Raw genomic sequence first — 14,106 nt, forward strand, 5'->3', positions numbered from 1 at the left:
CAGGAATGCAGTGAGTCAAGATCTGAGCCCTGATTGGGATTGACATATATACACTAATATGTATAAAATGGATAGCTAATAAGAACTTGCTTTTTAAAAATTAAATAAAATAAAATTCAAAAAATTCCAAAAAATAATACAAAATTAAAAAAAATATGTATATATATCTGAGCCCTGATTGCTCTAAGACCCATCTCCCTTCTTCATCTCTATCTGATCCCCAGTTTTCAAACTTGCAGATTCCCCCAGTAGTTCCCATGAGACCTGAGTGGGCTCCCCAAGAAGCATCCCACAATACTGGGGGAGTTGGATGTACACACTGGGCTCTCTTTTTGCCACTGGAGAAACTATAGGCTTAGGCGGGCCTTCTTGGTGCTGTGCTGTGCCAGCTAGGGGAATGAGTAATGCAGTCAGAGTATAACCACTTCTCTTATGCTTCTAATGTAGTCCTTCTCAGTCTCTGTGGTCCAGGGGGAGGACTTCAGCCTCATCTCCAAGTTCTGGAATTTTCACAGTGGTGTATTATCTATGAATAGTTGCTAGTTTGTCTTCTTGTGAGAGGGACTGAAGTCAACAATGACCCATGTTGCTGTCTTGATGATGTTACTCATCTCCCTGGAATTTAAGTATGAATCATTTATATGAAGCACTTCAGTTTCACAAGGCTCTTCTCTAAAGCACGATTATGAAAAATGAATAATAGGTGCCTGGGTGTTGCTTCCTTGCTATTGATTTCCATTGGGTACTTGGTACTGATGAGTCTGTGAAGTAGGGAAGTATACTGTTTGTGTTGCGGTCCGGGAGCCACACGCCTGGAGTCAAGTTCCCCGGTAAATGAGACCCGTGTCCCACCCAAGGACACCCGAGAATCACCAACACCAAGTAGAAAGATTAGCAAAGGATTTATACAAGTACAAGTATAGAAGCTTACACAAACTGTCCGGACACTGTCCCACTCGGAGAGAAGTGAGTGAGACCCCGACTAACAGTCGGGCGAGGCTTTTATACCCTTCACAGGGCGGGAAGTCCCCAAGGCGGGAGGGAGTTGTTTAATTTTGAATCAGCCAATCAGGAACCCACTTCTTCCCGCCCCAAGCAAGCAAGCAAGTTTCTTACAGAAGCCAAAATGTGCTGTTAGCCCTGAAGCTGTTCTTCCGTTTCTTTCGTCACATTTGGATGCCCTTCTATCACTAAATATGGCACTGATTTTAGGAACAAGAAAAATGTCTACAATTCTATCTTGAGTGAGATTGGCATCCCAAGAGGTAACATAGAGGGGAAAGGTGGATCAGTGTTTAGCTACGTCTTTTCTTGATTCAAGCAAGCATTCTTGTATAATCGTATAAAAAGTTTACCCAGAACTAGATACTAAAAATAAGTTAAATTGAAAGTTATGCTTGATTTCATTGTAATATTTAAATTACAGCCATTTCTGAATGGATTGCTAGCCACCACACAAGTTCCTTAATTTTACTGTATTAGAAAGTTCTTCAACTTTTTTTGTTGTTGTTGCGGGCCTCTCACTGCTGTGGCCTCTCCCGTTGTGGAGCACAGGCTCCGGACGCGCAGGCTCAGCGGCCATGGCTCACGGGCCCAGCCACCCCACGGCATGTGGGATCCTCCCGGACCGGGGCACGAACCCGCGTCCCCTGCAACGGCAGGCGGACTCCCAACCACTGCACCACCAGGGAAGCCCAGTTCTTCAATTTTTATCTAAACTTCTCCATACAATTATCTATCTATGGAATAATAGTAGAGTTCACATTCTTTTCAAATGCACATGACACATTCATCAGGATAAACAACAACAGAAAAGACAATACATTTCAAAGGACTCAAATTATATAGGGTATGTTCTCTGATCAAAATTTAATAAGATTAGAACCAACAAGAGAAAAATATTTGACAAAAATTCCCCAACTTTAGAAATTAAAATATGTAATATTTGGAATTGAATGAAAATGAAAACAACTAAGCAAAAAAAATAAATGTAGAAAACCAATCATCTAAGCTTCCACTTTAAACTGTTAGATGAAGAACTAACTAAACTCAAATTAAATAAAAGAAATAAATAGTAAAGATAAGAGCAGAAATTATTAAAACAATCTGTAAAAACAAAAAAGAAAAAGAATCAAATAAAAGCTGCATTTAAAAAAAAGTTATAAAAAATTGACATACTTCTAGGGAGACTGATAAGGAAAATAGAGAAGCTTAAAATACTAGAAATGACAGATGGATATCACCAAAGCACCTCAAACATGAAAAGGATAGCAAGACAATATTATGAACAATAGATTTGACAACTGCAATGGACTGAGTGTTTGTGTCTCTCAGAATTTATATGTTGAAATCCTTACCCCAAATGTGATGATATGAGGAGATGGACCTTGTAATAAGGTCATAAGGGTGGAGCCCTCATGAAAGGGGTTATTCCTTTTCTAAGAGGGACCACAGAGAGCTCTCTCACCCTCTTTTTCTACTGTGTGAGGATATAACGAGAAGACTACACTCTGCAACCATGTAGAGGTCCTCACCAGAACTCAACCATGCTGGCACTCTGATCTCAGACTCCCAGCCTCTAGATCTAGAAGAAATAAATTTATGTTGTTTATAAGTCATCCTGTCTATGATGCTTTGTTATAGCATTCTTAAATGACTAAGACAACAACTTAAGTGAAATGGACAAATTACTTAAAGATATATAGATAGATAGATAGATATAGATATACAGATATATAGATAACTTCAAAAGGGTTAGAAAACTTATATAGCTCAATTCAATTAAAGAAATTGGTTTGATAATAAAAAAATAGTTCGGGTCCAAATGGCATTATTGGTGAATCCTATTAGCCTTGTAGGGTAGACATAATACAAATCCTTTACAAATTCTTTTAGAAATTGGAAGAGTGGAAACTTCCCATGTCATCTTATGATATTAAAACAAAACAAAGACATTACTAGAAAAGAAAACTATAAAATAATACCTTGGAATGAATAAATAGTATAAGTGAGGTTTAACCCAAAAATGCATGATTGGTTTAACATTCAAAAATAAATCAGTGGGGCTTCCCTGGTGGCGTAGTGGTTGAGAGTCCGCCTGCCGATGCAGGGGACGCAGGTTCATGCCCTGGTCTGGGAAGATCTCACATGCCGCAGAGCGGCTGGGCCCATGAGCCATGGCTGCTGAGCCTGCGTGTCCGGAGCCTGTGCTCTGCAATGGGAGAGGCCACAACAGTGAGAGGCCCGTGTACTGCAAAAAAAAAAATAAAATCAATGTTATTTACCAGAATTGGTAATATTGACAGAATAAAGGGGGAAAACCATATACTTGTCTCAACATGTGCAAGTGTACTCTCACACATTTCTAGTGGGAACATAAAATTATACAACCACTTTGGGAAACAGCTTGGCAATTACTTATAAAGTTAGAAACACACATACCATATGATCCAGCAATTCCCTACCTAGATATTTACCCAAGACAAATGAAAAAATGTGTCCCTTCAAAGACCTATACAAAAATGTGTACAGCAGCTTTATTCATAATAGCCAAAAACTGGAAACAATCAAATGTCCAAAACCAAGTGAATGGCTAAATAAGTTGTAATATATACATAAAGGAATAGTACACAGCAGTAAAAATAAATGAGCTACTAATGAAACCAAGCAGGACCTTGTGGGGCTCCTGGGCACAAAAGCCTTTCTGTGTCCCCCATTTCTTGATTACAGGAAACAGGTTTCATTCAGCCTCCATGACCTTCCCTAAGTTCCAACAGGTGGGTTCAAACAGTTGCTAATTGTGAAGGGAGGGGACGCAGAGACAAGGGAGTAATAGTTAAGAAACAATAGTGTAGCCTTGGGGCAGGGTCCTGGTTCCCCCTCAAGGGATATACATAATATTGTCTTTGAGCTCTTTTGCAGATACAGAAACCCCCAGCACACAGGAGAAGTTAACTGTATGTTGCCCACAAACATGTAGACCCCAGACGGGTTGGAACCAGAAGGTTGACAATGCTGACTACCACTTACCTCACCACCAACCAATAAGAAGAATGTCCACGAGATGATCACACACTCTTTGAACCATTACTAGAAAATTCCTCACTACCTCCCCCAGGTCTGGACATACAGTTTTGAAGGCATTAGCCCCTGTGGCCCCCTTTGCCTGGCAAAGCAATAAAGCTATTCTTTTCTACTTCACCCAAAACTCTGTCTCCGAGAATTAATTCAGTGTCGGGGTACAGAGGCCAGATTCGGCTTCACTAATACATGGAACCACATGAATGAATCTCAAAGCATTATGCTGAGAAAAATAGCCAGACACAAAGAATGTATAGAGGATGATTCTATTTATATGTAATTCTAGAAAAGGTGAAATTAAGCTGTTGTTATCAAAAGCAGGTCAATGATTGTTATTGGTTTGTAGTGGGGTGGACTGACTTGCAAACAGCATGAAGAAATTGTTTAGGATGTTGGAAATATTACATACCTTGATTGTGATGGCTTTTACACCAAAGATGTTTATATTTTCCAAAACCTATCAAACTACACTTAAAATAGTGCTAGCTTATTTTATGCAAAGTTTATTTTAACAAAGATGATTTTAAAGAATAGCAACAACTAGAAATTTTTTGAGGACTCTTGGTGCCCAAAGCTGCACAGTCAAGGTTGTACATGGCTTCTCCCTTTCCACAGTGTAATAAAGCTCTTCTCATTCAGGTGCCAACCAGTCCACCCAGGGTGCTGAGCTCTTAATGAAACCAGAGGCTAAAAGGTGATCCCAAACCACACCACAACTGCTTACTCTGGAAAAAAGGCACCAATACCCCTCCAGAGGTAATCCTCTTAAGGATGTAAATTCGCAGGAAACATTTTTTGTGAAGTCCCTCCCCTGTTCAGACATTCCTGTAGTGTCTGCTTTTTTTCTCATTCTGAGGTTTTGTTTTGTTTTTAATCCTTCTCAGTATGATGATAGATTTATAGGCTGGTAGGGCGGGAAAGTAGGTAGATTAATGAATTAGTTCATTCAATACCTAACAAACTTTATCAAGCTCCAAACACTGTGTGGCCAAAGAGTAGTAAATGGACAAATGAGGCTCCTAAGAGATGAAAATAAATGCAAATTGGAGGGAGACCTGGTGCCCTATCTTAATATCACTCTTATTCAACTCTCTTTAAAATCAATTTGCAAAGGATAGTGGCCAAGGAAAGGAAAGGATTCTTTGTAAAGTATCAGTGTTCAAGTGAGAATATTTGCACTAGGAAGTGGTAATCTGGGCCATGTCAGAATTAGTGTAGTAGAAAGACAAAGGCTTATGGTTTAAGACAAACATGGTTTTGGGGGAAAGAAAAAATAATATTCCATCTACTCTTCTAGGTTCTTGGCTGAGACACCCCCCGCCCTATAACAGAAGACAGATTACCTGGAGAAAAACAAACAAAAGTTTAATGATATGTATACATCATGTACACTTGAGAGATACCTAGGAAAACTGAGTAACTCCTTGAAATGGCCCAAGCCACCACCTTAAATATCATCTCCAGCTAAAGACAAAAGATGTTGGTGGGGGGGAAGGCTAGTTTGGGGAGGTTACCAGGAAAACACAGTGAACAAGGGTAAGTTTTTTATGCAGATTTAAGCCAATGCCTTCTCCATTGATAAAAGTTTCTAAAGGTGACTAAAAGATATAGTCACTTTTCTCTTCCTGGTACAGAGAGGGAGACACCCTTTCAAATAGAGCTTACCCTTATAAATAAAGTTGTCTGTTACAAAAGAGTAATATCTTAATTTTCAGAGCTTCACCCATGTCTATTTTTTTTTTTTTTTTAATTAATCAGCCTAAAAGTATTCCTATGCCATAGAGGCATATGTTGAGGTGACAAATTCTACTTCCCTTCAGTTTCAGGTCAAGCTCTGGTTTTTATTAGCTTAATGAGTACCAATTTTTTTTTTTTTTTTTTGCCAAACTGCAATGTTTGTGGGATCTTAGTTCCCTGACCAGGGATTCAATCCATGCCATCGGCAGTGAAAGTGCAGAGTCTTAACCACTGGACCACCAGGGAATTCCCTAATGAGTACCAACATTTCACCAGATTGGAAAACAAATGTAAGTTGCTTTATGTCTTACTTTGCAAAGCTTGAAAAAAATGGAAAGGATTTACAAATCAACATTATGGGATTAGTCAATGTAAGCTGCATACTTGCATAATATATGTTTTATAATGCATAATACTCATACAAAATATTTTCATATTTTGCATAACTATTTACTATGAAACTTAGAAATGATTGATCCATAAAGAGCCAGAAAAAGAGACTGTGGTCAGGAGACCTCACAACAAATGAGATTTGTTGAGTAATTGCTCAACTTTCAATATTTTCTATTCTCTGCATCTTGAATTTTAATCAAGGCAGTTACAATGTGTGTCCAGCTAGATTTCCAATCTGCTATGTCTCAGTGACTTTTTTGTGTCTCTGCTTTTCTCCCCTTTTTAAACATGAATGCATGCATCATGATATAGTGATCAGTGGGGCAGTTTTGCCTATTTATTTCACAATTGTTCAACTCAAGAAGAACTCTATTTCAGGAACTGCACCCAAGGAGTAGATTCTCTGCCTTGACATGACTTAGGCTTTGAACTGATGCTGTAGAAGGATAAGAGCTTGGAGACGTCTTGAAGAGACATAGTTTATTTTTCATGTGAGATAAATGTAAATAACTTGTGTCCAGAGGGCATACTACGATGGTTTAAACATGTGTCCACAAATTATTTGATATTGCTCCTTTCAAAGGGTAAAGTTAGTCACCCTCCTCTTCAGCGCGAGCTGTATTTAGTGACTCATTTTTTACTAAAGCCTGTGGCAGAAGTGCCGGTGCAAGAGTGAGATCATAATAGACATTGTGAAGTCAGCTTCCCTCATGGATGACTCGCTGGGGGAAGTCAGCTACTGTATTATGAAAACACTCGAACTGCCCTATGAAGCAACCCATGTGGTAAAGAACTGAAACCTCTGGGCAAGAGCTAACAAGAAACTGAGAATTACTTCCCACAGCCTCATTAGTGAGCACTGAAACGGGTCTTGTAGTCCTAGTCAGAACTTCAGATAATTACAACAATGGCTGACGTGGTGTTAGCAACCTGTTAAGTGACCTCCAACCAAAAGGAACTTCTAAGTTCTTGACTCACAGAACAATGAGATAGTATTTGTTGTTTTAGTCCATTAAGTTTGGGGGCCATTTGTTATACCTTGTTACGTAACTAACATCACCATTCATAACTTATGGGGTGATTTTTTTTAAATAAATAAAATAAATTTATTAAAATAAAAGAAGTATAGTTTGGGCTTCCCTGGTGGCGCAGTGGTTGGGAGTCCGCCTGCCGATGCAGGGGACACGGGTTCGTACCCTGGTCCGGGAAGATCCCACATGCCGTGGAGCGGCTGGGCCCGTGAGCCATGGCCGCTGAGCCTGCGCGTCCGGAGCCTGTGCTCCGCAACGGGAGAGGCCACAACAGTGAGAGGCCCGCGTACCGCAAAAAAGAAAAAAAATAAAATAAAATAAAATAAAATAAAATAAAATAAAAGAAGTATAGTTTAACATATTCAACAAAACTACACTGGCACTTTTTTTTTTAACAACTTTATTGGAGTATAATTGCTTTACAATGTCGTGTTGTTTCTGCTGTATAACTAAGTGAATCAGCTATACATATGCATATATCCCCATATTCCCTCCCTGTGCGTCTCCCTCCCACCCTCTCTATCCCACCCCTCTAGGTGGTCACAAAGCACCAAGCTGATCTCCCTGTGCTATGCGGCTGCTTCCCACTAGCTACCTATTTTACATTTGATAGTATATATATGTCAATGCCACTCTCTCACTTCGTCCCAGCTTACCATTCCCCCTCCCCTTGTCCTCAAGTCCATTCTCTACTCTACATCTGCGTCTTTATTCCTGGCCTGCCCCTAGGTTCTTCAGAACCTTTTTTTTTTTTTTTAGATTCCATATATATGTGTTAGCATACAGTATTGGTTTTTCTCTTTCTGATTACTTCACTCTGTATGACAGACTCTAGGTCCATCCACCTCACTACAAATAATGCAGTTTCGTTTCTTTTCATGAATGAGTAATATTCCATTATATATGTGTGCCACATTTTCTTTATCCATTCATCTGTCGATGGGCACTTAGGTTGCTTCCATAATGGTGATGTTTTAATTTAGTAGCATTTAAAGTTTGAGGAGTTAATAGTTAAGAAGAAGAAGCAGGGAGAAAGAATACTCTTTCAGTGGCAAGCTTTAATGCATAATAAGTGTGAAAAAGTAATAAAAAGTAACCTCAATTAAATAGAATCAGGAGACAGAAGGGTGAGCTCTCATACCCTGCAACTATAGCAGACCCAAAAGGAAGAAGTCCTTGGTTGGCAAGGACTCAACCAATGAAAAGTCAACGACTCTTTGGTCACTATAGATCACCCAACTTCCCTTACCTCCGTATAAAAGATTTCTCCTTCCCTTGCTTTGAGGGGACTTGCTTGTGGCTCACCATGATTGCAGACCCTGAACTGCAATTCTCTGCTGATCTTGAATAAACCCATCTTTTCCTAGAAATATCTATTTTAGGTTAATATAAGTAAAATCTGTCAACAAGCAGGAAGTCATATTTTCCTAATTGGAGTTATTACTGAATTCATATCCATCTAGACACTCAAAGTTGTTTGAACTTCCTAAATGTAATCATGGAAAGGAATAGGTTTAAAGTCAGGTACCATATATACAATTAACAAATTAATAAAAATGTCACAAGGTTTTAAAGAGAATTTTTTTGCATATAATTTATCTTCAGCACATCCAGTTAAATCCAATGGTGTGATACACATTTTGAATTACTCTCTAACTCTCCATTTCAAATGGGAGATTTCCTTCTTTCCAGCCTGATTTTGATGTTGCAGGAAATTAAAGCAAAATGTTGAAATCTTTGACTTTCCTTAGAATGTATGTACTACCAACATCCAAAAGTCGTATCCAATTAAAAATAATGAAGAATAAGATAATAAACATGAAACAGAATGATGATACAGAAAAAAAGTAAGAACATTTTTATAAAGTTACAAAGCACCTATAATAGCCTTTATATGAACAATCTTTAATTACTGAGAGAAGAAGAAAAAAAAGAAAACATTTAAATAATATTCTTCTTGTTAGATATCAGAGGAAAGGTAAGATGTTTATCTTCAGAGATACATTTTTCCTGGAACCAAACACAAAATGTATCTAAGGATTTCTTGTATATGTGACAGCATGAATAATGGCTTCTTTGTACTGTGCAACATCTGGATCAAAAGAATAGGTTTTCTACAGACTATCTGTATAGGCTGAGGGAGCAACACTAAGTGATGAAACAGTAGAGGCATATATTCTGGGAATTGAGATCAAGAGACCTAGGCAGTTCAATTCCAATTCTAATCATTTTATATATAGAAATGAAACTTGGAGTCTACTGATATATTAGCATAGCTCTTTGTTCATCTGCCTGAAATATCTGGCATCTTACACAAACCCCTCCAAGTGTTGTATTGGTGATCAATTCACAACAGAATTATCTCTTATGTGACTGTTGTGCTGACAGTCTATGTGGCTGGCTGATGAGAGTTTGAGTCTATGAATTTATGGAAAATAAAATTATCACTCTCTTTTTTAAAAGCCAGCTTTGTATTTTCACACAGATGTAAAACGTTCTCTCGCTTTTCACAATTCAGTGATGCCACAATGGCATTTTAAGTTAGTTTAGAGCATAGGGATTATATTTAAACATATATTGAGCTCCGTGTGTGTGTGTGTGTGAACATGCACCCATGTGCATGTGTCTGTATTCCATATCCAGCTAACATATTATTCATCTTTTAAAGCTAAAACTCAGAATAGAATTTCCCCGTTGTGATTATTCAATTCAGGATATAAATTTATGAAAAAGAAAACTGTGAAGAATGGCTAACTAATTAGCAAATCAAGGTAAGTGGAAATAAGCACACATTCCTCCCCTGGACCTCATGGCTCATAGTCCTAGGGAAAAATCAGTGGATCCTCCAATAACAGTTTAGAAGAGACTCCTCCCACTCAGATTCTCTTATAAACTACACCCATACAGTCACACATGTATAGTCGTAATATCCAAGAGTCACCAGTAGTTAAATGCTTTTTATATGCCAAACACATTCCTAATAGTTTTATATGTATTTACCCATTTTATGTTTACCACTTTCCTATGTGGAAGATATTATTATTACCTGCATTTTTATCTATGAGGAAACAGGAACACATGAAAGTTGAGTAACTTATCCAACGTCATACAGCGAGTGAGTGACAGAGCCAGCCTTCCTGTCTCTTTAATCCATACTTTTATTCATTACATCACATTGCATACTTTTCGCAGTATGTGTTGTACTTTTTACCAGAATAATCTTGTATATTTTTTCTTCATAATTTAAAAACCAGGTGAATCTGGGGAAATACTCACAATAAGCTACCAAAAGATTATGTCCAGTTTGAGTCCACTTAGAAAAAAAATACATATACACGTATAATTTTCATGTCTACATAACTAAGTTTTCTTTAGCTTTTCCCATGATTATATTCTATTTTAAATAACTTCTGACCATGGGAAATATGTTTAGTTTATTTACAAACATATACTTTACACCTTTGTTTTAAGAGCCAATTTGTTAATGGCAGCTAAATTTGCACATAAAGTTGGTCGGAAAAGCAAAACACAACTGAATCAAAGACTTAGCTTCTGGTTTTGTCTAGGACCCTATATTGAATAAATACGTAGCTGGAGGTCGGGGATGGAGAAAGGCTACTCCACACTGACTATGCCATGCCTCATCTTGTACTAGCACCTCTAGTTTCCTAAGCATTCATAATATATTTAATATATTACATTGGGAAAGACAGGTTAGTTTTCTGCTTAAGAGTAAAAGAAAAGCACTCTTCTTTGACAGTATCACAGTATGTAAGGTAGAATGCTGCAGTGAATAAAGCCTGAATCTTCATATCATTAAACTTGGATTTAAATAATCACCATCTCACTTATAAGTCATGTAAACTGGACCAAGTCTCATCAACAATTTTGTCTCGGTTTCCACATTCATATCAGGCTCAAAGCTTTTGATATACTTGTGTGAAATATAAAATTTAATTTCATCCCCAAAAGTAAAATAGCAATTTACTTACTGATTTCTCTTTTAGAGAGCTTGAGGACAATAAATTTAATTTTCTTGAAGTGTTTTTCTATTGTCATTATATTATTAGGCAATTATTTATATGAAACAGTAATTCTCAATTCAAATAACAGGAAAAACCTCTACTTGTCCAAATGCCTTGGTGCTTAAGTTATTTCCCTAGGGCAAGAGAAGTTCTTTACTGAAATATAAACAGTCAGCAGATTTTAGTAATATATTGTGAATCCAACAAAAAATTGGATTAGAAGGCCTTAAGGCAGTTTTAATTAAACAGAACAGGGACACCTTCATAAACCCAAAGTCAGAGTTATGCTCCCCTTTGACTTCTTCATCTAGGAGAGTCTTTATTTTAAGAAGATAAAATAAGTCCAGAGATATAAAACACCAGCAGCATCCAATCTAGGGAGCCCTTCCAGGAAGGCAGAACTTTATATATGGGTCATCATGACCCTTCTCAAGAGCAGAAAAAAATTCACTGTTTTGTCTAGAACCTCAGATGACAGAATGAAGAGAAATCATTCAGCTGTTGGCAGGACTTAAGCAATACTGAAAAGCCCAGGGTAAAGGTATAAGATCATCTCTAGGAGATGGAGTCCCAGAAGTTTACATGCATGATTCAGTCAGCCCTGTAGGTAGCCATCCTAGATCTCCACTATGCTTTCTTTATGGTAGAGGCAATATGCTTTCTTTCTATAGTCTTATCTTTAAAAAAAAAAAAAAAAAGTTAAATTGGTGGGGGTAGAAAGACTGATTTTTCCCCCCTTTTGTTTAAGCACATCCAGTGACTAGAAGACTCCCATTAACTAAGATAGCCCACTCTAAAATAGGACCCCTCTGTTATTTCAAGGGTGCTTCTTTATTCTGAAAATCTCTGTGTATGGGGAGGGGTGTTCTAAACACTGGAAACCTTAAAAGAAGGCCTGAGAACCAGGATGAAGAAAGGCATTTGATTCACAGAGAAAGGATGGAAGGTTTCAAAGGGAAGAAACATTTAAAAGTTGATGCTGTGTACTTAAAAACAAATATGAAAACTTTTGTAACCTAATCATTTTACCAAGGATAAACTCTACAAGGTAGCCTCAAAAAAAGTGTCCTTTTTCTCTACTTCTCACTTACACCTCTCTAGCAACTCAACCCTAGGTTATTATATATTATAAATATATTTCAGGTATGTACTGTGATTACATCATAGATGTCTAATGTTTTAAATATTTTTTGAAATTTTAATCAGTATTCTGAGAAATCATTGCAATTTCCTAAATTAAGGGTAAGACAGGGAAAGCCAGTCAAGTTATATCATAGAAGGAAACCACATGTTGAGATATAGTGGAAAGAGGACAATATCTAGAGTTAAGAGATCTAGGTTCTCATGAAAGCTTTTCCACCTAGCAGTTATATGATCTGGTCTAGTTACTTAACTGCTCTGAGTTTCTTTTCCCTCACTCACTTGTAAAATGGGGTACCAGTCCATAGAGAGTTGGCAAAGTCACACCCGGTAGACTAGTCATGCAAAGACTTGCTGTAATCTACAAAGTGCTATATAAATGTTAGGGTATTTTTCTTACTTATATTTTTCTTATTTCCTTATCTGATTATGTTAATAGAGAAATGCTATGGCTGTGGATTGGATGTCTCTCATTAATAGAAGTATTGCTGCATGTAGATGCACAAACAAAATTGACTAACTTTCATTGGGTGGTAAGAAAATTTTTGATTTTGAAAACAGAAAAACTTGAGTTCAAATTGTAGTCTTTTCAATCATTTAACTTTATTTTTCACTTTTATAAAATGTGGTAAGATTTGCCTCAAAGAGTTGTTATAGGTTTCTGCCATAATAGAGGGGTGCATGCAGCCCACATAAGAGTCATTCCCTAGAGTACCTGGTTCTAGTGGCCAGGAAGGACTGACTGAAAATAAGGGCATGGAAAAAGATATTATATACATATGGAAATGGAAAAAGAAGCTGGAGTAGCTATACTCAAATCAGACAAAATAGACTTTAAAACAGAGATTGTAATAAAAGACAAAGAAGGGAATTGCATGATGATAAAGGGTCTATCCAGCAAGAAGATATGACATATGTAAATATATATGCATCTAACAAAGGAGAACCAAGATATATAAAGCAACATTAAGAGACTTAAGGGGAGAAATTGAAATAAATACAATAACAGTATAGGACTTTAACATCCTATTTACATCAATGGATGGATCATCCAGTCTGTAAATCAATAAGGAAACATTGGACTTAAATGACACTTTAGGTTATATTGACTCATATATATATATATATATATATATATATATATATATAACATTCCCATGTGCCTTTGAGAAGTATATGTATTCTGCTGCTTTTAGGTGGAATGTTATATATATATATATATATATATATATATATATATATATAACATTCCACCTAAAAGCAGCAGAATACATATACTTCTCAAAGGCACATGGAACACTCTCCAGGACTGATCACATGTTAAGTCAAAAAACAAGTCTTCAAGAAGATTGAAATCATATTAAACATCTTCTCCAGCCACAACGGTATAAAACTAGAAAATCAGTCAAAAGAAAAAAATGGAAAAGCCACAAAAACATGGAGACTAAATAACAGGCTACTGAACAACTAATGGGTCATTGAGAAATCAAAAGATGATCAAAAAATACCTAGAGAAAAATGAAAACAGAATACAACATACAAAAATCCTGTGGGATGTAGCAAAAGCACTTGTAAGAGGGAAATTCACAGAAATACAGGCCTACCTCAAGAAACAAGAAAAATGCCAAATAAACAATCTAACTTTATATCTAAAGAGACTAGAAAAAGAAGAACAAGCAGAACACAAAATTAGTGATGGA

This window comes from Lipotes vexillifer, unplaced genomic scaffold (genome assembly GCF_000442215.2).
Source record: "Lipotes vexillifer unplaced genomic scaffold, Lipotes_vexillifer_v1.1 scaffold228, whole genome shotgun sequence".
Taxonomy (NCBI): domain Eukaryota; kingdom Metazoa; phylum Chordata; class Mammalia; order Artiodactyla; family Lipotidae; genus Lipotes; species Lipotes vexillifer.